The sequence below is a fragment of the Chiloscyllium plagiosum genome, unplaced genomic scaffold (assembly GCF_037043375.1).
Source record: "Chiloscyllium plagiosum isolate Xiang-an unplaced genomic scaffold, Cpla_swu_hap1 HiC_scaffold_10, whole genome shotgun sequence".
Lineage (NCBI taxonomy): Eukaryota > Metazoa > Chordata > Chondrichthyes > Orectolobiformes > Hemiscylliidae > Chiloscyllium > Chiloscyllium plagiosum.
This window is the reverse complement of record NW_028270148.1, coordinates 55,905,833-55,933,127: the sequence shown is the minus strand read 5'-3', so window position 1 is coordinate 55,933,127 and position 27,295 is coordinate 55,905,833.

The following is a 27,295-nucleotide window of genomic DNA, read 5'->3' as shown; positions in this document are numbered from 1 at the left end:
TGTATTTCATTGTGTAATTTTGTGAATAAACTTTTGGTCTGTTTTAAAATCTAGTAGTCAACCTAGCTATCTTAGTCCAGGTAATTTTCACTGTACACTTACTGAAACAAATTGCAAAGTTAGATCGAGGGTTGCCTGGTTAAGAATGTTTTGAATGGTCTGGCCTGGTCCATAACAGATTGGGGAGGGCTAAGGAGCAGTCATAGGCCTATGTAATCATAACATACAGCCAGGTGACTAGGAGTCTATCAGCACTTCGATCTTGAACAACAACATGCATTCGCTTCTTGCACAAGGCTATGTCTCTCCGCATTGAAGCTTTAGTTAACCTATCTCTATTGGAGCAATAAGGGGTCAATTTCAAGGTTACCTTTAAGTGAAAGAAAGATCCATTTCATCATCTCCAAGTCTGAAGGGAATAAAAATAATGTTATTGAGTATAAGTTAAAACTGAATAGTGCCCAGCACAAAAAAGAAGTTGAAAGGAATATGTAGTGTAAAATTCTTAACATGTCCTTGAGGCATAAAGTTCTAATGTGAAGCAACAATTGTTATTTGGCATTTTGAATCATCATCAGTCATGAATCTTCTCAGTGTTCTGACATGGATCCAAAATCAGTACTGTCAGCGGGAAATTATCTTTCTTGAGAAACAGAGAGAGAAAGACAGTGAGAGAAATCTCCAGCTTTAGTTCAGCAATCACAAATCCATTTCCCTTCTTCTACCACAAGAGACTCCTTGAAATATAGCTTTGTTTTGTGTATTTTGTCTGCAGATTTTTTTTTGTTTTCTATTTGCAGAAGACATCCCATCTTTAATACAAATCACACAAATCAATATAGGAGATGAGTGACTTTAATAAGCCTGAGTGACTTTAATAAGCCTGATTGGGTTGACTGCTTTTGGGGCCTTTGATTAAATATTAATTTCTGCTCTGACCATTTTTATTTGACATTGTTTCATATGGTTTCATTTGGATTAGCTCACACATGGCCAAGTATTGCTGTGACCATTTTAAGTCAACATTTTGTCCATTTTTAAAACCATTTCAGACCATGAAATCCAAGAATTAAAATCAAATAATGGAGTTTGGAAATTAGCATTCCATATCATACCAGTATTGTGACTACACATACTGTAGTCTAATTGTGACTACACATTAGTCCTCCTGCTCCTCTGCAGGAGAAAGCTGTTCACAATAGGTGGGAGAACATAAGAATGGTGCAGGGCCACCTGATATAATAATCCATTCACCTTTGAGCAGGAGGTGACCAAATTTACCAGAAAGAACTGAGTGTGTAAATGAGAATCATAGAATCCCTCTAGTGTGGAAGCAGACCATTCAGTCCACACCAACTATTCAAAGAGCATCCCACCCAGACCCAATTCCAATGGCTATCCGACATCCCTGGACACTATGGGACAATTTAGCATGGCCAATCCACCTAACCTGCACATCTTTGGACTGTGGGAGGAAGCCCACACAGACACAGGGAAAACATATAATCAAACCCAGGTCCCTGCTGCTGTTAGGCAGCAGTGCTCACCACTGAACCATCAAGCTACGAAGATAGAATGAGTTCAACAATTAAATGAGGATTTCTTTTATCAGATGTTGGCAAGGAATACAACTAATGCCTGAAACACTATTTAGAGAAGGGAATGTGTATAACCATCAGATAAATATTTTTGTTCTTCATTAAAGGTTCTTGTAGCAAGTCTAAAACTAGGAAGAGGAAAGGCTGACCCTCTAACTCCATCTCCATCTCCACCTTGAACTCCACCTCTGACATTAATCTCATAATCCTCACAATCACTGCACAATCACTGCATTCACCTGAACTCTCCACCAGCACTGAGACATTCTTTCGTTCAAGATTAGGGTCATGTTTCTAATCTGGTGGGCACATCAAAGACACTTCCCTGTGGCTGATAGAAGATATGAGTGCCAGGGTCCCTGGAGTCCAGGACCCTGCTGAGGTCCATGCAGCTAATGAGTTTCTGGAAATCAGCCATTGGCGTCCTGTTGGAGATGCAGAGACAGGCAGGGGAACATCCATACAGAGATGCACCTAGTCGTGCACAGACTGGAGTGGAAGGTGGAATACTCCAGCCAACTTCTGGCTGATGTTGTGGCTCTTGATTGTGAAACTTTAGTTGCCTTTATAGAAAGAATAGCTAATAAATGTAACTGTAACTGAACTCCATCGGTGGTGCTACAGGTACAGTCCATTAAAAGCTGGAAAAGAGGGTGACCAGGCACCATGGATCCCTCTCTGGGTATGTCATATCTTCAAGATGCTAGGGCATTGTCATCACAAACAAACATGGAGGTGAGACAGTACCAGCCAGACACAGTGGAGTGTTCAACCCAGGGAATTCCAAGGGTGCCCTGCTGCCCATATCCTCTCTGTCTGTGACCCTATCACATCCAAAAGGTCAGACCTACATCAGTGGAGGAGATGTGCAGCAGGCTGGAGGCGTTTCTGTCTGAGATCACCAGAGGATAGTGACCAGGTCATCCATTGTCAACCAGCTGTCATCAGCTCCACTTTAACAGTAAACCAGGCTGTTCCTTGGCATCGTAGTAGGAAAAGACTATGAAGAAGTTCTTTTGGCACAAAAGTAGTACAGGTGTTTAGTAATGTCTAGAAGAAACATAAATATATGTTTAATTCAATTTAAAGCAAGTTTGTTGCATTTTCTTTTTTATTGCTATTTGCTGTAATGTTTGTAGAACTCCAGGACATTGTGTCTCATTCCCAATTGCTTTTGGATGATGTGGTTCTATGAATGTAACATTTATGATGTCCCATCATCAGTAATGCCACCTCTGATTATCAAGCCATATGTAGGTTTTAACCTTGAGCAGCACGAGTGAAGTCAAGGGCTTTGTAAGTCATGTGGTAACCCAACAGGTAATGTTCACCCAACTGTCATCACTTTGGCCAGTGACTGAGCAGTGGCTACAGCTGAGTCACTGCCCTGTCATGTTAGTGTCCACATGACAGGGTTCTTTTGTCAGCCATTGACCCCAGTTGGAGAATGTGTCAGTAAAATATTTTGCCAAATTATAAGTACATGTGCCATCTAATCAATGTTTAGAAATCAGTATTGCGCAGGTTGTGGTTGACATAGACAATGAAGCATTGTCTGTCCAGCCTATTTGGTTCAAGTGGGATCAACATTATTTCAGATTTACTCATACACAGGATCATAATTCCAGCAGTGTGAAGGTAAACATGACATATTTAATGCAGTGACCAGAACAAAAGAATAATGAAATATAAATATCCAGACCCACAAACACAGCTGGACACAAAGTTTAATAAAGTTAGAAATAGACAACACCAGATTATAGTCCAACAGATGTATTTAAAATCACAAGCTTTCAGAGTGTTGCTCCTTCATCAGCGCTCTGAAAGTTTGTGATTTTAAATAAACCTATTGGACTATAACATGGTATCATGTGAGTTCTTACTTTGTCCACTATAGTCCAACACTAGCATCTCCACGTAAAAGATAATAACTAATTATAGAGCAGAAATGTTGCTGCACTTCATTTGGCTTGGAATCTGGTAGTGACGAGGATCTCATGGGTCTGTCTGCAACTTTGTACCATTGTCCTGATACAGGTAACTGCAGCTGCACTACTCCTTCTTCTTTAACAGCATTACCTTCCCATTCATCCTCATCAGAGGAGAATTTGGTTCTCCTATCTTCCTATAAGACCATAAGAGAAAGGAACAGGAGTAGGCTGTTTGGCTCATCAAGCCTGCTCTGTTCTTCAATAGGATCATGTTGATCTGACATTCCTCACATTCACATTTTTTTGTCTCTTTTTTATAACCCTTGATTCCTCTAATAATCAAGAATTTATCTATCTCAGCCTAAATATACATAAGGACTCTGTCTCCACAGCTCTCTTGGCAAAGAGTTCCAAAAGTTTACATCCCTCTGAGGCAAGAAATTCATCTTCATTTAGCTATTAAATTGACAGTCCTCAATTCTGAGACTTTACCCTCTGGTCCTAGGTTCTCCCATGAAGGGAAACATCCTCTCAGCATTTACCCTGCCAAGCCCCTCAAGTCTCCTACATGCTTCAATGAAATCACCTCTCTTTCTCCTAAACTCCAGACAGTTGAGCCCCAACCTATTTAACCTTTCTAAACTTGGAATATCCTAGTGAACATTCTCTGAACTGCCTCCTTCCTCCAAGTCAATAATGTAAATTGTAAACAGTTGCAGGGCTATCACTGATCCCTGTGGAACCCCACTGGTTACAGGTCACCAAACTGAAAAAGAATCTTTTATCCCACACATGTTGTTTCCTGCCCATGACACAATTATGACTCTTACCTCATTATTTAACCTTTTGTGAGGTACTTTGTTGAACACCGAATGGAAGTCCAAATGCAGCATTGGATTTCGCTCCATCCCCCACCTCCCTCCCTATCCACTCTGGTTGTTACCTCCTCAATAACTAATAAATTAGTCAGACACAATTCCCCTTTTATGAAGCTATGTTAACCCTGCTTGATTAGATTATGATTTTCCAAAAGTCTGCTATTACTTCCTTAAAAGTTGACTCCAATACTTTTCAACAATACATGTTAGACTACCCACTCCAGAGTTACCTCCTTGTTGCCTTCCTCCTTTTTGAATAAGGGTGTCACTTTGGTTTTTAAATCTGCTGGTACTTCTTCAGAATCCAAGGAGTTTTGGAAAGTTACAACCAATATATTCATGATCATTGTAGTGACCTCTCTTAGATTCCTGGGATGCATGCCATCAGGGCTAAGGATTTACCTTTTAGCCTTATTCATTTTTTCTCAAGATGGTAATGGTACTTAAATCCTCCTTGTATTCTTTCCTACTAATGGGATGTCACCCTCTGCAAATTCTTCCAAACTGCACTGAACGAGTTAATGTAGGGTGTAGCAGAGCATAATAATCCTGGATACTCATTCTGGAGCTTATTGAGGTGTTTCAATTAATTTGTCATAGAGTCACATAGTCCTAGAGATGTAGAGCATGGAAACACACCCTTCAGTCCAACCCTTCCATGCTGGCCAGATATCCTTAATTAATGTAGTCCCATTTGCCAGCACTTGGCCCATATCCCTCTAAACCCTTCCTATTCTTGTACCCACCCAGATACCTTTAAAATGTTATAATTGTACCAGCCTCCACCACTTCTCTGGCTGTTTATTTCATACATGCACAACCCTTTGCAAGATAAAGTTGTCCTTTAGGTCCCTTTGAAATCTTTCCCCTCTCACTCTAATCCTATATGCTGTAGTTCTGGACTCCCCCAACCCAGGGAAAATACCTTGTCTAATTATCCTATCTATGCCCCTCGTGATTTTATAAACCTTGATGAGTTCACCCTCAGCCTCCGACACTCCAGGGAAAACAGCCTCAGCCTATTCAGCCTCTCTCTATAGCTCAAACTCTCCAACCCTGGTAACATCCTTGTAAATCTTTTCTGAACCCTTTCAAACTTCACAACATCCTTCCTTTCGGAGGTAGACCAGAATTGCACACAATATTCCAAAAGTGGCCTAGCCAATGGCCTGTACCACTGCAACATGAACTCCCAACTCCTATACTCAATGCTCTGACCAATAAAGAAATGGTCCAGTCAGCAGATACTCATCCCTCGAAGTCCAATAGTTTGCTCCATGGTTCCTTCGCTGAGGCATCGGCTGCATTGGTGTCTGTTCTTGGTGAGTTCCATACTGGTGTCTTTGGCCAGTATTATTGTGGGTATCTCCTTTCACCATGAGCCACTACAATGAATTCTTGTGGCATCTGCAGGTGGGTGAGGATTTCTGGACAGTGCACTCACCCCTGAAAGATTTATCTCCCGTAATCACAGACCAGCTGCACATTCAGAGAATAAAACCTCTTTCTCATAATTAAAGATGCTGGCTGATCCAGAGAGTTCTTGGAGCCACATTGAGCAATTAATTGCCATTTGTACTTGTGGAAAACCTACCATGGCAACAAATCCCACATCTCTGGCAGCCTGACTCTTAGGATCTGTTGTAAATTTTTTGACTTTCTGAATAGGACATTTGTCACCACCCTGATGCATTTTTGTTTATTGCAGTTCATAACTGCAGCACCGTGGATCTTGCAGCTAATCCTGGGGTTGCAAGCTTATTTAAAGATTTATTTTAATATTTTTCAGAAGACATTTGGATAGATTTGGAGGGATATGGGCCAGGAGCAGGCAAGTGGGACTAGTTTAGTTTGGAATTACGCTCGGCATGGGTTGGTTGAATCGAAGATTCTGCTTCTGTACTGTATGATTCTATGACTCCAGTGGAACCTTGAAGAGCTTCACAGGCAAAGGGGTTTATGAATGGTTTCTAATTCTTGGATTATTGCCTGAGTCATTTTCAAATTTGCATAGGTAAATAAGATTAGAGATTCAACAGTGTGGGTCAAACATTTGGTGTGGGGAATGGGTTTTGTTTTCTGGGATACCAGCAATAGTACTAGGCAAAGAGTATCTATACCATTGGAAGGCCCCACACCTGAACTTTGCTAGAACCAGTGTCCTGTTCAATTATATAATTTGGGTAGTGGAGAAAGCTTTAGGCTAAATAGTGGTGCAAAGTTATCAAGTGTGAGGTGCTGTGCAAAAGGAGAACAAAGTAATAGAGCAGGACTGGAAGTTGGATAATAATTACTACAGCATGAGAAAAAGAGGCAGAGCATACATACATGCATTGGCAAATAAGACCAGATATTATAAAAAGATAAACAAAAATAAAGCTGTGTATCTAAATGTATCTCAGATAGGGTTCAGATAGACTGTAGAGCTGCCGCCACAGCCAGATCAACCAGATTCTCAATGAATAGGGGAAGAGGATCAAAGGGCTAAATGGCTTACTTGTTTCTATGCCACACTGACACGGATAGTCTTCCAACCCTTATGGATTCACATCCTCCTCTAAGATTGGGAATATGTGAATAATGGAACCCCAAGATATCCATCTTTGACTATCAGATAACAGCAGACAGCTGCACAGACTGCAGTAGATTACCATCATACTGGCCCCTTGGTTGTCAACATTCTGTACTGCTTGATCCTGTGCTACTATTCCCTATTGTGGCTCTAGTCTTCGTTGAGAATGGTTCTGGGTCATCCTCTACTGTCTCTCTACACTGTAGTCAATAGACATGCAGGGATGACTTGGCCTAGCATTATGTATACACTTGTGATCATCCGTTAACATTTAAAAATAATAGAAAGAAGGCTTTACAGGCAATGCCAGCATTTGTTGCTAATCCTAACTCATTTTGAACTGAATGGCTTTCTATGTCAGAGGAAGGTTACAAACCTTTCACTCTTGATTAATGAAAATATTTTTGGTCAATGATTTCACTTTCATTGGCTGAGTTGGATTTGTCCTGCCTTTTGTGTACAGGACATACGTGGACAATTTTCCACATTGTTGGATTGAATCCTGTGTTGAAGCAGGACTGGAATTGCTTGGCTGGGGATGCAACAAGTTCTGGAGCACAAGTCTTCAGTACTGCCAGTACTGTCCACACACCCCATCTCTCCTACACCAAAGCTCATGGAGCCAACACCCCTTGCCTCAGACAACTAAACCTACCTTCATTATAAACTTTGCCCTAGTTTGTAACCTTTGTTGGGATCTCATTGGTATGAGATCTATGATCAGGAAGTTGGTTTTAGGGGATCATCATAGACAGGAGAATACATATAAAGATGAATTATGGTCACTTGTGGCATCTCTTTAGTTGAACCATTGAGCATGTGGGTAACTTTTCCAACTAAAAAGACCATCCTCCCACCTTGTGTAATTGTAATTAATGCATTCATTGAGATGGGGCTCTCTGTACCATAGTGATAAAATGGTGTGCAAGATCTTTTACAGATCCTCCATTAACACCCCATATCTGTTGTTTCTGACCCCCATTCCTCAGCTACCCTTGAGCCTCCAGCTACAATCTTATAACAGTTAGCATCTTCTCTTCCCTGAAGCATACACCCATACTTAGCTCCATTTGTATCCTGAGGGCTCCCATTATCCAATCCACCTGTTCTTTAATATTGTAATACTCCATTAAGCCATCCATTACCAAACCATACCCTGCAACTCCTTGGCTATTGCATCCCATTTCCCCCCTCTCACTCTCATTGTTCCCCCCTGCTTCCCTGTACCCTCAGTTTAACCTTTAGGGCTCCAACATAGACACTATTGATAATACCCTAGTGTACTATCCATCTGTCACCATCTTTCCTTTTAAATCCTCTCTCCTGCCAACCCTATGGAGTTATCCTGCAATAACCACAATGCCCTGCCTTTCTTTACAGCAGATGCCCTAATTCCTGTCTCCATGCTTTCCCAGGATACACTTCCCATGACAAACGTCCTGCCATGCCCCACACTGCCTCTACCCATGCTAGTTCAATTCCCAGCTGATCCCCAAAGAAGCCACAGCAGCAGAACCTCACACCGGCTGCAGCAGGTCCACCACCTCCTCTGCTGCATGCCACTGATACAGTGGGAATCTCTAGGCATGTATGAGTTACTCAGGCATAACAATTGGGAGGGAAATTTTAATTCTGGTGTGATAGCATTTGATTGAGCACACATCACATGCGAAAGGTCTTCCATTAGGAAGATCAACCTGTCTTTAAAATGCAGAGAATTCAATGCCATATTTGATTTGTGGTTTCCCACTTGGGGTGTAGCACAGGATTCCAATCTCTGCTTTCTCTCTCTCTCTCTCACACACACTCACTCACTGTCTCTTGCTGTAAATGCCACCAGACCTGTTAGATGACAGAAAGCAGTAGATAGCCTATTTCCCAGGTAGGATTTTCCATTCAGAGGCCAACTGGGATTTTCCAGTTGAGCTCCCGGTGCCCATTGATGGCAAACTGGAAGCATTTTGGTTTTGAGTCCATCCCTGCCTTTTGGGTCCAGCTACTCCATTAGCATAAGACATAGGACATAGGAGCATAAATTAGGCCACTTGGCCCATTGAAGCTGCTCCACCATTCAATCACAGTTAATAGATTTTTTCCGTTTTCTCCCTGTAACATAGAACATAGAAAAGTACAGCACAGAACAGGTCCTTCGGCCTACGATGTTGTGCCAAAGATTAATCCTAATGTAAAATAAAATAACCTTACCTATGCACCTCTCAATTCACTGCAGTCCATGTGCATGTCCAGCAGGCACTTAAATGTCCCTAATGACTCTGCTTCTACCACCACTGGCAACACATTCTATGCATTCACAACTCTCTGCGTAAAAAACCTACTTCTGACATCTCCTCTATACCTTCCTCCTAATATCTTAAAACTATGACCCCTCATGCCAGTCAATCCTGCCCTGGGGAAACGTCTATGGCTATTGACTCTATCCATGCCTCTCATTACCTTGTGTACCTTGATCAGGTCAACTCTCTTCCTCCTTCCCTCCGGAGAGAGAAGTCCAAGCTTAGTCAACCTCTCTTCATATGACAAGCCCTACAATCCAGGCAGCATCTTGGTAAACCTCCTTTGCACCCTCTCCAAAGCCTCTGTATCTTTCCTATTGTAGGGCGACCAGAACTGGACACAATATTCCAATTGTGGATTCACCAGAGTCTTGTAGAGCCATAGCAAAACTTTGCAGCTCTTAAATTTGATCCCCCTGTTAATGAAAGCCAAAACACCATATGCTTTCTTAACAACCCTATCCACTTGGGTGGCAACTTTGAGGGATCTATGTACTTGAACACCAAGATCCCTCTCTTCCTCCGCATTGCCAAGAATCCTATCTTTAATCCTATATTCAGCATTCAAGCTCGACCTTCCAAAATGCATCACTTCGCATGTAATCAGGTTGAACTCCATCTGCCATTTCTCAGCCCAGCTCTGCATCCTGTCTATGTCATGCTGCAGCCTGCAATAGCCCTCAATATTATCAATGTCATCTCCAACCTTTGTGTTGTCTGCAAATTTACTAACCCACCCCTCAATGTCCTCATCCAAGTCATTTATAAAAACTACAAAGAGCAGAGGCCCAAGAACAGAGCCCTGGGGACACCACTCAACACTGACCTCCAGGCAGAATACCGTCTATCTACCACTCTCTGCTTTCTGTCAGCCAAACAATTCTGAATCCAGATAGCCAAACCTCCCAGTATCCCATACCTCCTGACTTAATGAATGAGCCTAGCATGGGGAACCTTATCAAATGTCTTGCTGAAGTAACCTTTGATCCCCCTGGCAATTTATCCATCTCTGTTTTACATATACCCAGTGACTTGACCTCCAAGCCTTCTGTGGCAATAAATTCCATAGATTCACCACTCGCTGGCTGAAGAAATTTCTCCTTATCTCCATGCTAAAGGGTCTACCCTTTACTCTAAGGCTGTGCCCTCAGGTCCTAATCTATTCTCCCAACTGAAACATCTTCTGAACATCCACTCTGTCCAGACCATTCAGTATTCCGTACATTTCAGTCAGTTTCCACCCACACCCTTTCCCTCAATCTGACAGGCTGCCCTGTAAAAATCCATCCCGAAGGTTCACAGCTCGGCTACAAAGGTTTTTTATTTGTATTTTAAATTTGAAAACATTAGAGAAAGGGCACATTGATTATTCTGGGGTTCCCACTCTCTCATTAAATTGTCAATGCATTCTGCTGCTACATTTTGTTTTATCTTATTGTTTGAGCCACATTGAGGTACCTGTTTCGAACGTACAACACAGCAGTGTGTTCAACACAGGGATTTAATTGAAGCTTAAGATGTCTGCCTGCAGGGTGTGTACCTTATTATGGAGATCACATGACTATGGCAGAGACATTTGTACATGATTGCATTTGAATACAAAATTCTTCCTTTTGTGCAAAAATAAAAAATGGCATGCAGCATCATATATATTTTTATTTACCCATGTTACTAACTATAAACACTTCTGCTCTCATGTCTTAGCAGTTCATTATTTCCATCAGTCTCTGCCTACGTGTTGTGATATAGTCTGTACACTTAAATCATGCTGGTCTCTTAATGATATGCAGCATGTTGCTGTTGGCTGTTCATTTGGGTGATGTTATTTCGCCTGGAGTGTTGTTCTCTGTCATTTGTAGTAACATTAATGATTGTTGTTCTGTTTCTATTTGGTTACTATGGACCTTTGTGACTGATGGTTGATATGTGTTCTAAATAGGTGTTGGATTTTCAAGTTTTTCATGAAGAGACTGAATTCTTCACTCAGGAACTGAGGGCCTTTGTTGGTTATGACAATGTCATGAGTGCCATATTAGCTGAAGAAATCTCAGCAGTGGTCATTGATGTCAATTGATCCACCCAGTAGTCTGAATGATAAGATAAGATGACCAGTTCTTAAGAGTGTGAAGAGATCTACCACCAGCTTCAACCATGATCTGCCTGGGATGCCATGTACTATCAGTAGCCCTCCACCTTGTTTAGTTTGGTATTCATTACAAGCACTGCACTGGATTATATGGTCCTTGATTTGGTTGCTCATCTTCAGCCAGTAGAGCATAATTCGTGTCTTCCTCAGACTTTACTCAATTCCTTAGTGGTTTGCATGGATGAGCTTTAGCACCATCCCTCTCAACTCCTTCAGGACAATTATTCTATTTCCTTTCTGCAGTATAGATTATCAATTCATCTCTATATACTCTTATAACAACTTGTATGCCCTTAATGCTCTATGGTCATTCTTTAATCACAACATTTTGCAAAGTTGGAGATTTGTATCTTGTTTGAATAGATTGCGTGATTCAAACAAGCCTTGATCAAAATTTTGATCGAGGTAAACAATGGTTTCTATAATTGTGTTTCGACATCCATAGGCTGTATTTTTTACTTCAAGAAGATCATTCATTTTCTCATGTTGTCTGCAGTGATATTCGTCTGGCGCTGGGGAAATATCAAATGGCATGTGAAACTATCTGCATCAGCTGAAAGGTGTCAAGAATAGAGTTTAAAAGTAAAAGCTTTCTTCTAGCTTCACTTGCCAGAAACCACTTTTCACATCTAAAGCGGTAAAGATTTTCCCTTTGCAAGTTATGGTAAAATTCCTTCAACAGCTAACATAGGGTAGTAGAGTCTCCTCAGGACTTAATTTAGGTTCTTGAGTTAATGCATACTCTTAGCTTACCAGGTTGTTTCACCTATAACCTGCTATTAATCTATTTGTAGGAGTTCTCACTTCTTCATTTATTCCCTCCTTTTCCAAATCTTCTGCCTAACCTTTCAAGCTAGCTTTGAAGGCAGCTACAACTTTTTTCCACGTATGGAGTCAGCTATTACGAGGGGTCATAGCTTTAAGTTAAGGGGTGGTAGGTATAGGACAGATGTTAGGGGTCGATTCTTTACTCAGCGAGTCGTGAGTTCATGGAATGCCCTGCCAGTAGCAGTGGTGGACTCTCCCTCTTTATGGGCATTTAAACGGGCATTGGATAGGTATATGGAGGATAGTGGGCTGTTGTAGGTTAGGTGGGCTTGGATCGGCGCAACATCGAGGGCCAAAGGGCCTGTACTGCGCTGTATTTTTCTATGTTCTATGTTCTATGTTCACTTGATAGACACTGAATTTGTCTTGCAACCTCATCCATCACCTTGACTGAACCAACCTGATGTATGGCATATAAAGCTTTGTCAGAATCTTCAGCCTATTGCTCCAGTGACCATCTGTACCGACTATTGGGCTTCTAATTAACTATACACTTGTATGCAAAGTATTCTGTATTGTAGTGGGAACACTGGCTTGCCCGTGCTGGACATGCCTTCTTCTGTTTTGTATGATGTCTTCTGCTGTATTTGCATCCTACCCTTTCTCTGTAATACTTCTAGCCTGTGTTCGGTATCTGTGAGCAAATGGTAAGACCCGGCCTGTGTTGATATGAATATGCTCTATCTATTGATTCACAACTTTGGCATCTTTCCTGAGTTTGTGTTTTCTCAGTTGGAGTATTTCATAGAACATAGAACAATACAGCAAAGTACAGACCCTTTGGCCCTTCGATGTTTATCCTACTCTAAGATCAGACTAACCTACATATCCTTCATTATACTATCTTCCATGTATCTATCCAAGAGTCGCTTAAATGTCCCTAATGTACCTGACCCTACTACTACTGCTGGTAGTGTAATCCATACACCCACTACTCTCTGTGTAAAGAACGTACTTCTCACATCTTCCCAAAACCTTCCTCCAATCATCTTAAAATTATTCTTCCTCATGATAAACATATCTGCATTGGGAAAACGTCTCTGGCTATCCACTCTGTCTATGCCTCTTAACATCTTGTACAACTCTATCAAGTCACCCCTCATCTTCTTTGCTCCAATGAGAAAAGCCCTAGCTCCCTCAACCTTTCTTCATAAGACATGCTCTCTAATCCAGGCAGCATCCTGGTCAATCTCTTCTGCACCATCTTTAAAACTTCCATATCTTTCCTATAATGAGGCAGAACTGAACACAATAGTCCAAGTGTGGTCTAACCAGGGCTCCATAAAGCTGCAGCATAACCTTGCACCTCTTAAATTCAGTCCCCTGCTCATGAAAGCCAACACACCATATGCCTTATCAACAACTCTATCAACTTGAGTGGCAACTTTGAGGGACCAATGGACGTCGATCAATGTTATAATGTGTCTTGGGGTCAGTGTGTGTACTTGGGAATTATTTTCATACAATTAATGTGCGTAAATATGTGTTTTTTCTCATTTTATCAGACATTGGCTCACAATGTGTGTTTTGAATTCATTTTACTTAATTGTTGTATCAATGTACATGACATTTATTTACTAAAGAATTAATGCTGTGGTTTAGTGTCCACGTTTGTGATTCTTGTCCTGCCTGTGTGCACAGTTTCCTTCCATGTTGATATTTAACATCTCCCTCATATAAGGTTGTTGAAACTGTGCAACAGAATGATCTAGCTGTTTACCTTGTTTCTAACTTTTGGATCCGTAATTCCAAATACAATTCTATCTCAAATTAACTTGTCCCTTAATTGCAAATTGAGGTTTCTGCAAATTGAGTTAATGATTTTGCGTATTGATCAATGATTTTTTTTAACTCTGTTCCCTTTGCTCATTTGTAATGTTGGGTAAAAACAATGACTGCAGATGCTGGAATGTTTACTTGCGGCTCAAAGGATGGCTTCAAAGTTTAGAATTTCTGCTCTTCAGAGAAATTTAAAGCAAGATGGAATGTGAGACAGTCCCTTCCCAAAGATGATAAACTGTAACAACTTCTACTTGTTCTGGTTGGGTTACCGGATGTGAGGCTTTTGTACAGTTCTGCCATAGTTTCCCAGCTTTGTCTCATATTCCCAGTCATTTGGACAGGAGCTAGGAGGGGAAAGGCTACAGCCATTTTCTCCAGATCAGAATTTTTCACTGATTATTTTTTCCTCTTTCTGTGAGAGCTCACTGCTCTACAACTGTGCTTTTACTAAATTTCAGCTCTGGATGTTTACCACCCATGACACCATTCTTGAGTGTACAACACAGCAGTGTGTTCAACATGAGGGGTTTATTGAAGTATAGCTTAAGATATCTACAATGTCGAGGTATGATAGAGATCCCATGGCTGTAAACAGACATTTCACCACATGGCCATATATTCATCCAAATGATACCTGGCTGCAGTATATTGGGCTATATGTGTCTGTATATACAGTGTCCCTGAGGCCACTTATCTCCAAGTAAAGATCTCAAGAGTCAAGTAGCTACATTTGTCATTCCTCTATATACAACTGATACAGTAAAAACGAGACAATGTTCCTCCAGGACCAAGGTGCTACATGGACAATACAAACTACACGATCATACACAGGGTGGCATAAAGTGCATTAGAAGTGCAAAACATGCAAGACAGCGCAGTGATTCCTGACATGTCAAGACAATAGGCACAGTGTTGTACAAATTACAGTGTAATAAAAGAATGATAATTAATGAAACATTGTTTAGCAGCAAGTCGAAGTCGTGCAAAGAATTTCAGGTGGAATAGAGTCTGAGCATACAGTAGAGAGTGTGGTGCTGGAAAAGCACAGCAGGTCAGGCAGCATCCAAGAGGCAGGAGAACCGACATTAGTGGGCGGCACGGTGGCATAGTGGTTAGCACTGCTGCCTCACAGCGCCAGAGACCCGGGTTCAATTCCCGCCTCAGGCGACTGACTGTGTGGAGTTTGCACGTTCTCCCTGTGTCTGCGTGGGTTTACTCCGGGTGCTCCGGTTTCCTCCCACAGTCCAAAGACGTGCAGGTCAGGTGAATTGGCCATGCTAAATTGCCCGTAGTGTTAGGTAAGGGGTAAATGTAGGGGTATGGGTGGGTTGCGCTTCGGTGGGTCGGTGTGGACTTGTTGGGCCGAAGGGCCTGTTTCCACACTATAATGTAATGTAATGTAATGTAATTTCAGCCAACAGCCCTTCATCAGGAACAAGTCTGGGAGCTTAAGGGGTGAAGAGATAAATGAGAGGGGGTGCGGCTGGAGCTGGGGGTGAAGGTAGCTGAGAATGTGATAAGATAGATGGAGTTGGGGGTAATGGTGATAGGTCAGAGAGGAAGGTGGAGTAGATAGGTGGGAAGGAAGATGGACAGATGGAACAGGTCATGAAGGTGGTGCTGAGCTGAAAGGTAGGATCTGGGATAAGGTGGAAGGAAAGGAAGTGAGGAAGCTGGTGAAATCCACATTGATGCTCTGGGGTTGAAGGGTTCCGAGACAGAAGATAAGGCCTTCTTCCTCCAGGCGTCGGGTGGTTAGGGAGTGGCAATGGAGGTGGCCCAGGATCTGCATGTCCTTGGCAGAGTGGAAGGGGACGTTGAAGTGTTTGGCCACAGGGCGGTGAGGTTGATTGGTGCTGGTGTCCCAGAGATGTTCTCTGAAGTGCTCTGCGAGTAGGCGTCCTGTCTCCCCACTGTAGAAGAGACCGCATCGGGAGCCACAGATACAATAAATGACATATGTCGAAGTGCAGGTGAAACTCTGATGGATGTGGAAGGCTCCTGAGGAGCTTTGGATGGAGGTGAGGGGGAGGTGTGGGTGCAGGTTTTGCAATTCCTGTGGTGGCAGGGGAAGGTGCAGGAGCAGAGGGTGGACCTGACCAGGTTGTCGTGGAGGAAATGGTCTTTACAGAAAACGGATAGGGGTGGGGAGGGAAATATATCTCTGGTGGTGGGGTCTGTTTGTAGGTATCAGAAATGGCAGAGAATGATGTGATGCATACGGAGGTTGGTGGAGTAGAAAGTGAGGACCAGGGAGGTGCTGTCCTTGTTGCGGTTGGAGGGGTGGGGTTTGAGGCGCAGGAAGTGGATGAGATGCACTGGAGGGCATCATCAAGCACATGGGAGGGGAAATTGCGGTCTTTAAAGAAGGAGGCCATCTGGTATGCTCTGTGGTAGAACTGGTGGAGGAATTGGGAATAAGGGATAGAATTTTTACAGGAGGCAAAGTGGCTGTAGGAGTCGGTGGATTTAGTGAAAATGATCACCATTGATAGATATGGAGAAGTCCAGGAAGGGAAAGGAGATGTCTGAGATGGTCTAGGTGAATTTAAGATCGGGGGTGAATGTGTTGGTGAAGTTGATATACTGTTCAACCTCATCATGGAAGCATGAGGTGGCGCTGATGCAGTCATCAATGTCGCGGAGGAAAAGGTGAGGAATGGTGCCGGTGTAACTCCGGAAGATGGACTGTTCCACGTAGCCAATGATGTGACAGGAATAGCTGGGCCTCATGCTGATGCCCATGGCTACCCCTTTCATCTGGAGGAAGTGGGAGGATGCAAAGGAGAAAGCATACAGTGTTAAGAACCCTGATGGCCCACGGGAAGAAACTGTTGCACAGTCTGACCATGAGAGACTGAATGTTCCAGTATCTTCTGTCAGATGGCAGGAGGGAGAAGAATTTGAGTGAGGGATGTGTGAGATCTTCCACAATGCTCTTCGCCTTTGGATGCAGTGTGTGGTGTAAACGTCTGTAATGGAGGGAAGAGAGACCCCGATGATCTTCTCAGCTGTCCTCATTATCTGTTGTAGGGTCTTACGATCTGAGATGGTGCAATTCCCAAACCAAGCAGTAATGCAGCAGCTCAGTGTACACAGGGATCTGCAGCTCCTTCTGTACCATTATACTTACTTGTACATAAATTATCAAATGCAAATCTCTAGTTTAGTGTCTAAGATGCTCTTCCCATGCTCAATTCATTTGCTGTTTCTCTCTTACTGAGGTCAGATTCATATCATCCATTATATAATTACAATGTACATGAATTTCACTTTTCCGTACTTCGAGGTTTGAGGGGCTCTATTTGTCTTCCAGCTTCAAAAGCTGACCAGCCATCCTTAATGGCCAGAGGGTGGGCTTATTATCCAGTAAATCAGTCAATGTAGAACCAGAAATGGTGGAGGGAGGCATTGGAGATTTGAGCCTGACAGCAGGTCCTGATGTACACACAAGTCCTGTCCAAAGTCCCAGTTGCTGAAAAAGTAGCTCCAAACACCACTTTCCATTATCCTTTTCCCAATTGAGAATCGAGAGAAAAATCTGTCCTACTTTTGTCCAACATGGCCAAGTTGGTGCTTCAATTTTATTGACTTAAACCCAAGATTTCCATAGTACATCTACAAATAAATGACACTCTGGGGCGTTTGTTTTGTATATGTTTCAATTAATGGCAGATTAATGAGAGATTAGATTGCATTGAGTTACAAACAGTTCTTCAATGTCTGGATGTGAGCCCAGACTAAAATGATGCAAATGTTATTCTGAAAGACATTGAAGCTTCTGAGTGAAGCTGATTCAGATAGTTCCAACATAAACTTCCTCTAGATTGACATTAATTAAACAATTTACTTCAATGAGGCTGGTAGGATGGCTGATGTGGGCACTATCACAGTGTTCCAAGAGGATTATTTCCTTCTCAGGCCAAAAATAAGAAGAATTTTCAAGTTGGTGGATAAAAGTGCACCAGTATATTATTATTTTTTTCCTTAAAAGAGTTAGACTGCAAAATTTCTAAGTAAAGTTCTTTTTTTAATTTGAGGTGAAGACAGGGACGCAAGCACACAACTAATAATATTCACACACAACACTTAAGATTTTAGCTTGCAAATCTTACTCAATAAGATTAATCTATTTCACAGCATAAGTACAGGTATAAACAGGCAACCATTTGAATAAAAAATGATTTGCCTGAGGTGAGAATCAAATGAATTCATTCTTATGTCAGGGGCATAATTCACCCCTAGTTCAAGCACTAGGCAAGTGGCACACAGACAGTTAGTTGAGAATTATTACACAAATAATACCCAATTGCAGGTGGATGTGTTTCTCATATATTCAGTGCTTTACCACAAAAGGAAAAAGCAAAACTACTTTATGGTAGATCTTTGACAGGCTATAGTTTATCTGTTATATTGACTTTATGAAAAGTGTTTTTATCCAGAAGGAATATTCCTATCAGCTTATCTGATCTGGTTAAAGCACATTGAAAATTAATTTCATTCATAAGATATACTCCAAATTATTTGGTTACATAAATAATTAATTTTTAGTATGTGAGCTTTGCTGAGAACATAATAATGTGTTAATTTGAACTGTTAGTCATGATTTGGAGATGCCGGTGTTGGACTGGGGTGTACAAAGTTAAAAATCACACAATACCAGGTTATAGTCCAACAGGTTTAATTGGAAGCACACTAGCTTTCGGAGCGCCACTCCTTCATCAGGTGACAGATGCTCCGAAAGTTAGTATGCTTCCAATTAAAGCTGTTGGGCTATAACCTGGTGTTGTGTGATTTTTAACTTTGAACTGCTAGTGACTGTGTAGTGAAAATGGCAATGATACTTCAGTTTATTTGAAAGTAAATTTGTGAGTTTGTGGCCAAAAGATTCAATTCAAATGCAAAGTTCTTATTAAAATGGTTTTTGTGGTGCAATGGTAATGTCCCTAACTTTGGGCTGGAAGGTCTGTGTTCAAATTCCACCTGCTCTTGATATGTATTATAATATATTTGAATGGGTTGATTAAAAATATCTATAGACTTCTTATAATTTTTGAAAGGTATTCAATTGTCAAATCTTTTGAATTTAACTAAGTTGTGTCAACTTGTGAATTCCATTTGGTCCTTATTATTGTTTTATAGATATGTGACAACATGTTGTTCTGAATGGAACCTCTTAAACCTATGTAGAGGGTTCAGAGGCAGGAGGATCCAAATAAAGATGAAGACAACCTGCCCCATAAAATTAACAATTGTATAATTTAGCATGGAATTTACAAATTGCTTACATCCTCCTTGTTATAGAAAAACTTAAGTAAGCTTAATCACTGCAGAACTGTTAATGCTACTCTTCACTCGTTCTGTTAATATTTATTAGGACTTTTCAGGAGCTGAACTTAAAGTTATATCTTACACAGTTTTATTCTTTACTCTCTGACACTAGGAAGACGTTTGCAAAAGTGTGGGACAGACTTAAAAGACAAAAGATTTCTCTCTCTAAATTGTGCATCTGATCTATGAGCTAAGACTACCCTAGTCTTCTGGTCCTATCATTTCCAAATTTTAAAATGTGGTACAGAATATTGGGATGGAGTTTTACACTACAAAGACATCAATGTTAAGGTAGTTTTGATGCCAATTAACTTGAATTTTAGTTGCCAAATGTGATATGGGTACTGTCAGATTTCAGAGCACTGCCTGGATGAAGAAGAGGAGTGACACTTACTCCCAATGGCCTACTCATGAAAAGGTTTGGGATAGTGGGCTGCAAAGAACACATAGGGAAGAGGGAAAACTCATCTACTATCAAGAACTTAACTCCACCCCAGCCCTCAAACCTACCATCCCCATTGAGGAGAATGAACAGCTCAGAAGAGGGGTAAGCAGATATAAGGAAGGACACGGAAGGGATAGTAGAAGCAGTAAAACAGCTAGCATTCAGGTAAGCATGCTAGAGTTGGGCAGAGAGGGGTGTGCTGTCATTTTCCTGCAGGAACAAGGTCCTATCCACAGAACACAATCTGTCTGTATTTGCAGATGCCCAAATGGCAGTATCAGATTGAAGCTCTTCAGGGAGGATATCATTGACTTACATGTCATACTTCAGAGTGAGGTCAGACCCAATGGTTTGGGGAACATCCAGTACCAGTGGTCCACAGGATCATCATGGCTCTCTCTTCAGTGGCTTTCATCAACAAGAATCGCTTTCATTCCATCAATGTACAACTGATGGTTTTTAGATGGTCCATTAATTTTGGGAGTCAAGGCGAAATCTTTAATTACGTTGTGTGTTTTCTTTAGAACATTATGGATTGTCTGAGCGGCTGTGGTAAAATTTGTCTCGAAGCTGTCAAAATGTGAGCAGAGCTTTCAGGGCAGGTTATTGGATATAGGTAGGCCTGAAGCCTCCTCAATGAAATGGGAGCTCTAAACAAAATGGTCTCCTTCAGATTTGCATTTACAGAGCATCAACCAAACAGGGAATAACCTCGAGGAAAAGCTGCTTGATTGTAATAACATTGCAGTATTACTGCAGGGCTGAGTCATGAACGTTATGAAGTACCCTCGTCACTTGTTTTAGTTATCTTTCCGGTTTCCAATATTTGTTGTATTTTGCTGGTTACTGTTGATATTAATCCAGGTTTAGCATTTTTTTCTTCTTCATCATCCAAATTACTGTCTTTTGATTAAACTTAAAAATATAAGCCATAAGTATTAAGTTAACCTGGAGCAGTGTTTTGTAGAGGAATAAAACAGCGTTATTTTCTGGGTCTGCACATTGGAAGAAGCAAAAATAGCTGTTAGTAGAACGATATGCTCTTCTTGTCGGATGTAGGGGTTTAGGGAGAGTTTACGTGTAACTGAGCATTATATCTGCAATAAACACCGTTTGTTGCCAATTCTATCAGATCAAATGGGACAGTTGGAGCAACAGTTAGAGGCAATTTATAAGAGCAAGGTGGTGTGATGAATGGCAGTTATAGGAAGGGAGAAAAGTCACAGATACAGTCCCATAAACGGGTTAACTCTCCAAAAGCTACGAGAGGTAGGCAGGTAGTGCAGAAGTCATCTGTGGCTATCCCCATTTCAAATTAGTATGCTGTTTTGGAAAATGTAGAGGGTAATGGATTATCAGGGGAATATAGCAGGAATAGCCAAGTTTCTGGTATTGAGACTGGCTTAGATGCAGTGAGGAGTACATTCCCTTCCATTGTGTAAGGGGGCTCTCTAGTCCGAGGCATGAACTGACATTTCTGTGGCAAGCAGTGAAAAATCAGAATGGTGTGTTGCTTCCCTGGTACCAGGGAGATAGTGAGGAAAGAGATCAATCTGAGACTGATACAGTTGAGAAAAGAAGCGAGCCAAACAGTCAGGGCAGGCAGGGACAAAGCAGAGAACAAGGTAGGACTAATAAATTAAACTGCATTTACTTCAATTCTGGATCAGTGGTGCTGGAAGAGCACAGCAATTCAGGCAGCATCCGAGGACAGGCAAAATCGACGTTTCGGGCAAAAGCCCTTCATCAGGAATAAAGGCAGAGAGCCTGAAGCATGGAGAGATAAGCTAGAGGAGGGTGGGGGTGGGGAGAGAGTAGCATAGAGTACAATAGGTCAGTGGGGAAGGAGATGAAGGTGATAGGTCAGGGAAGAGAGGGTGGAGTGGATAGGTGGAAAAGGAGCTGGGCAGGTCGGACAAGTCCGGACAAGTCGAGTTGCTGGAGGTTAGAAACTAGGATGAGGTGGGGGAAGGGGAAATGAGGAAACTGTTGAAATCCACATTGATGCCCTGGGTTGAAGTGTTCCGAGGCGGAAGATGAGGCGTTCTTCCTCCAGGCGTCTGGTGGTGAGGGAGCGGCGGTGGAGGAGGCCCAGCACCTCCATATCCTCGGCAGAGTGGGAGGGGGAGTTGAAATGTTGAGCCACTGGGCGATTTGGTTGATTGATGCGGGTGTCTCTGAGATGTTCCCTAAAGCGCTCTGCTAGGAGGCGCCCAGTCTCCCCAATGTAGAGGAGACTGCATCGGGAGCAACGGATACAATAGATGATATTAGTGGATGTGCAGTTAAAACTTTGATGGATGTGGAAGGCTCCTTTAGGGCCTTGGATGGAGGTGAGGGAGGAGGTGTGGGCACAGGTTTTACAGTTCCTGCGGTGGCAGGGGAAAGTGCCAGGATGGGAGGGTGGGTCGTAGGGGGGCGTGGACCTGACCAGGTAGTCACGGAGGGAACGGTCTTTGCGGAAGGCGGAGAGGGGTGGGGAGGGAAATATATCCCTGGTGGTGGGGTCTGTTTGGAGGTGGCGGAAATGTCGGCGGATGATTTGGTTTATGCGAAGGTTGGTAGGGTGGAAGGTGCCAACCTTCGCATAAACCAAATCATCCGCCGACATTTCCGCCACCTCCAAACAGACCCCACCACCAGGGATATATTTCCCTCCCCACCCCTCTCCGCCTTCCGCAAAGACCGTTCCCTCCGTGACTACCTGGTCAGGTCCACGCCCCCCTACGACCCACCCTCCCATCCTGGCACTTTCCCCTGCCACCGCAGGAACTGTAAAACCTGTGCCCACACCTCCTCCCTCACCTCCATCCAAGGCCCTAAAGGAGCCTTCCACATCCATCAAAGTTTTACCTGCACATCCACTAATATCATCTATTGTATCCGTTGCTCCCGATGCGGTCTCCTCTACATTGGGGAGACTGGGCGCCTCCTAGCAGAGCGCTTTAGGGAACATCTCAGAAACACCCACATCAATCAACCAAATCGCCCAGTGGCTCAACATTCCAACTCCCCCTCCCACTCTGCCGAGGATATGGAGGTGCTGGACCTCCTCCACCGCTGCTTCCTCACCACCAGACGCCTGGAGGAAGAACGCCTCATCTTCCGCCTCGGAACACTTCAACCCCAGGGCATCAATGTGGATTTCAACAGTTTCCTCATTTCCCCTTCCCCCACCTCATCCTAATTTCTAACCTCCAGCAACTCGACTTGTCCGGACTTGTCCGACCTGCCCAGCTCCTTTTCCACCTATCCACTCCACCCTCTCTTCCCTGACCTATCACCTTCATCTCCTTCCCCACTGACCTATTGTACTCTATGCTACTCTCTCCCCACCCCCACCCTCCTCTAGCTTATCTCTCCATGCTTCAGACTCTCTGCCTTTATTCCTGATGAAGGGCTTTTGACCGAAACGTCGATTTTGCCTGTCCTCGGATGCTGCTTGAATTGCTGTGCTCTTCCAGCACCACTGATCCAGAATCTGGTTTCCAGCATCTGCAGTCATTGTTTTTACCTGCATTTACTTCAATGCAAGGGGCCTAACAGGGAAGGCAGATGAACTCAGGGCATGGTTAGGAAGATGGGACTGGGATATCATAGCAATTACAGAAACATGGTTCAGGGATGGACAGGACTGGCAGCTTAATGTTCCAGGATACAAATGCTACAGGAAGGATAGAAAAGGAGGCAAGAGAGGAGGTAGAGTGGCATGTTTGATAAGGGATAGCATTACAGCTGTACTGAGGGAGGATATTCCCAGAAATACATCCAGGGAAGTTATTTGGTAGAACTATGAAATAAAAATGGATGACCACCTTATTGGGATTGACTTATAGACCCCGTAAGAGTCAGAGGGAAATTGAGATACAAATTTGTAAGGAGAAGTCAGTTATCTGTAAGAATAATAGGGTGGTTATGGTAGAAGGTTTAACTTTCCAAACATAGACTGGGACTGCCATAGTATTAAGGGTTTTGATGGAGAGGAATTTGTTAAGAGTGTACAAGTAAAATTCCTGATGCAGTATGTGGATGTACCTACTAGAGAAGGAGCAAAACTTGACCCACTCTTGGGAAATAAGGCAGTGCAGGTGACTGAGATGCCAGTGGGGGAGCACTTTGGGGCCAGTGACCATATTTCTATTAGTTATAAAATAGTGATGGAAAAAAGTTAGACCAGATCAAAAAATTGAAATTCTAAATTGGAGAAAGGCCAATTTTGACGGTATTAGGCAAGAACGTTCAAAGCTGATTGGGGGCAGATGTTCGCAGGTAAAGGGACGGCTGGAAAAAGAAAAGCCTTCAGAAATGAGATAACAAGAATCCAGAGAAAGTATATTCCTATTTGGGTGCAAGGAAAGGCTGGTAGGTATAGAGAATGCTGGGTGACTAAAGAAATTGAGGTTTTGGTTCAGAAAAAGAAGGAAGCATACTTCGAGTACAGACAGGATAGATCGAGTGAATCCTTAGAAGAGTATAAAAGCAGTAGGAGTATATGTAGAGTCATAGAATCATGGAGGTGTACAGGAAAAAGACCCTTCACTCCAACTCGTCCATGCTGACCAGATATCCCAAACTAATCTAGTCCCACCTGCCAGCACCCAGCCCATATCCTTCTAAACCATTCTTACTCATATATCCATCCAAATGCCTCTTAAATGTTGCAATTGTACCAGCCTCCACCACTTCCTCTGGCAGCTCACTGCATGTACGTACCACCCTCTGCGTGAAAAAGTTGCCCCTTAGGTACCTTTTATATTTTACACTGCTCACCCTAAACCTATGCCCTCTAGTTCTGAACTCACCCACCCCAAGGAGAAGGCCTTGTCTATTTATCCTATCCATGCCCTTCATGATTTTCTAAACCTTTATAACAATACCCCTCAGCCTCTGACGGTCCAGGGAAAACAGCCCTAGTCTATTCAACCGCTCCCTATAGCTCAAATCTTCTAACCCTGGCAACACCCTTGTAAATCTTTTCTGAACCTTTTCAAGTTTCACAATATCCTTCCGATAGGAAGGAGACCAGATTTGCATGCAATATTCCAAAAGTAGCCTAACGAATGTCCTGTTCAGCCGCAACATGACTTCCCAACTCCTCTACTCCATGCTCTGACCAATAAAGGAAAGCATACCAAATGCCTTCTTCACTATCCTATCTACCTGTGACTCCACTTTCAAGGAGCAATGAACCTGCACTCCAAGCTCTCTTTGTTCAGCAACACTCTCCAGGACTTACCATTAAGTGTGTAAGTCCTGCTAAGCTTTGCTTTCCCAAAATGCAGCACTTCACATTTATCTAAATTGAACTCCATCTGCCACTCCTCAGCCCATTGGCTCATCTGATCAAGATCCTGTTGTAATCTGAGGTAACCTTCTTCACTGTCCACTGCACCTCCAATGTTGGTGCCAGCTGCAATCTTACTAACGATATCTCTTAAGTTCACATCCAAATCATTTATATAAATGATGGAAATCAGTGGACCAACACTGATTCTTGTGGCACTCCACTAATCACAAGGCCTTCAGTATGAAAAGCAACCCTCCACCACCACCATCTGGCTTCTACCTTGGAGTCATTTCTGTATCCAAATGGCTAGTTGTCCCTCTATTCCATGAGATCTAACCTTGCTAACCAGTCTCCCATGGGCAACCTTACCGAACGCCTTACTGAAGTCCACATCGATCACGTCCACCGCTCTGCCCTCATCAATTCTCTTTGTTACTTCTTCAAAAAACCCAATCAAGTTTGTGAGACATGATTTCCCATTGACAAAGCCATGTTGACTATCCCTAATCAGTCCTTGCCTTTCCAAATGCATGGGCATCCTATCCCTCAGGATTGCCTCCAACAACTTGCCTCCACCACCAACGTCAAGTTCACTGGTCTATAGTTCCCTGGCTTGTCCTTACTACCCTTCTTAAACAGTGTCACCATGTTACCCAACCTCCAGTATTCTGGCACATCACCAGTGACTATCGATGATGCAAATATCTCAGCAAGGAGCCCAGCAATCACTTTCCTAGCTTCCCACAGAGTTCTAGGGTACACCTGATCAGGTCCTGGGGATTTATCCACTTTTATACATTTCAAGACATCCAGCACTTCCTTCTCTGTAATATGGACATTTTCAAGATATCACCATATGTTTCCTTAAATTCTATACCTGCCATGTCCTTTTTTTCATCGTATACACTGATGCAAACCACTCGTTTAGTATCTCCCCCATCTCCTGCGGCTCCGCACAAAGGCTTTGAGGGGCCATATTCTCTCCCTAGTTACCCTTTTGTCCTTAATGTATCTGTAAAGACCCTTTGACTCTATTTGCCAAAGCTATCTCATGTCCCCTTTTTGCCCTCCTGATTTCCAACTTAAGTATAGTCCTACTGCATTTCTACTCTTCTAAGGATTTATTTGATCTATATACCTGACCTATATATGCTTCCTTCTTTTTCTTAACCAAACCCTCAATTTCTTTCATCATCCAGCATTCCTTACACCTACCAGCCTTTCCTTTCTCCCTAACAGGAACATACTGAAAATGGAAATCAGGAGGGCAAAACGGGGACATGAGATAGCTTTGGCAAATAAAGTTAAGGAGAATCCAAAGGGTTTTACAAATACATTAAGGACAAAATGGTAACTAGGGAGAGAATAGGGCCCCTCAAAGATCAGTAAGGCAGCCTTTGTGTGGAGCCATAGGAGATGGGGGAGATACTAAATGAACATTTTGCATCAGTGTTTACTGTGGAAAAGGACATGGAAGATATAGAATATCAGGAAAAAATAGTGACATCTTGAAAAATGACCATATTACAGAGGAGGAATTGTTGGATGCCTTGAAATGCATAAAAATGGAAAAATCCCCAGGACCTGATCAGGTGTACCCTAGAACTCTGTGGGAAGCTAGGGAAGTGATTGCTGGGCCCTTTGCTGAGATAGTTGTATAATCGGTAGTCACATGTGAGGTGCTGGAAGACTGGAGGTTAGCTAATGTGGTGCCACTATTTAAGAAAGGTGGCAAGAACAAGCCAGGGAACTATAGACCAGTGAACCTGATATCAGTGGTGGGCAAGTTGTTGGAGGGAATCCTGAGGGACAGGATATATATGTATTTGGAAAGGCAAGGACTGATTAGGGATAGGAGAAAGTTAGGACTGCAGATGCTGGAGATCAGAGCTGAAAAATGTGTTGCAGGAAAAGCGCAGCAGGTCAGGCAGTATCCAAGGAGCAGGAGAATCGACGTTTTTGGCATAAGCCCTTCTTCAGGAATGAGAACTATCCAGGACAGAACCCCACTGGCCCTCACCTACCACCCCACCAACCTCCAGATACATCGTATCATCCTCCGCATTTCCGCCACCTCCAAACAGACCCCACCACCAAGGATATATTTCCCTCCCCTCCCCTATCAGCATTCCAGAAAGACCACTCACTCTGCGATTCCCTCGTCAGGTCCACAGCCCCCACCAACCCAACCTCCACTCCCAGC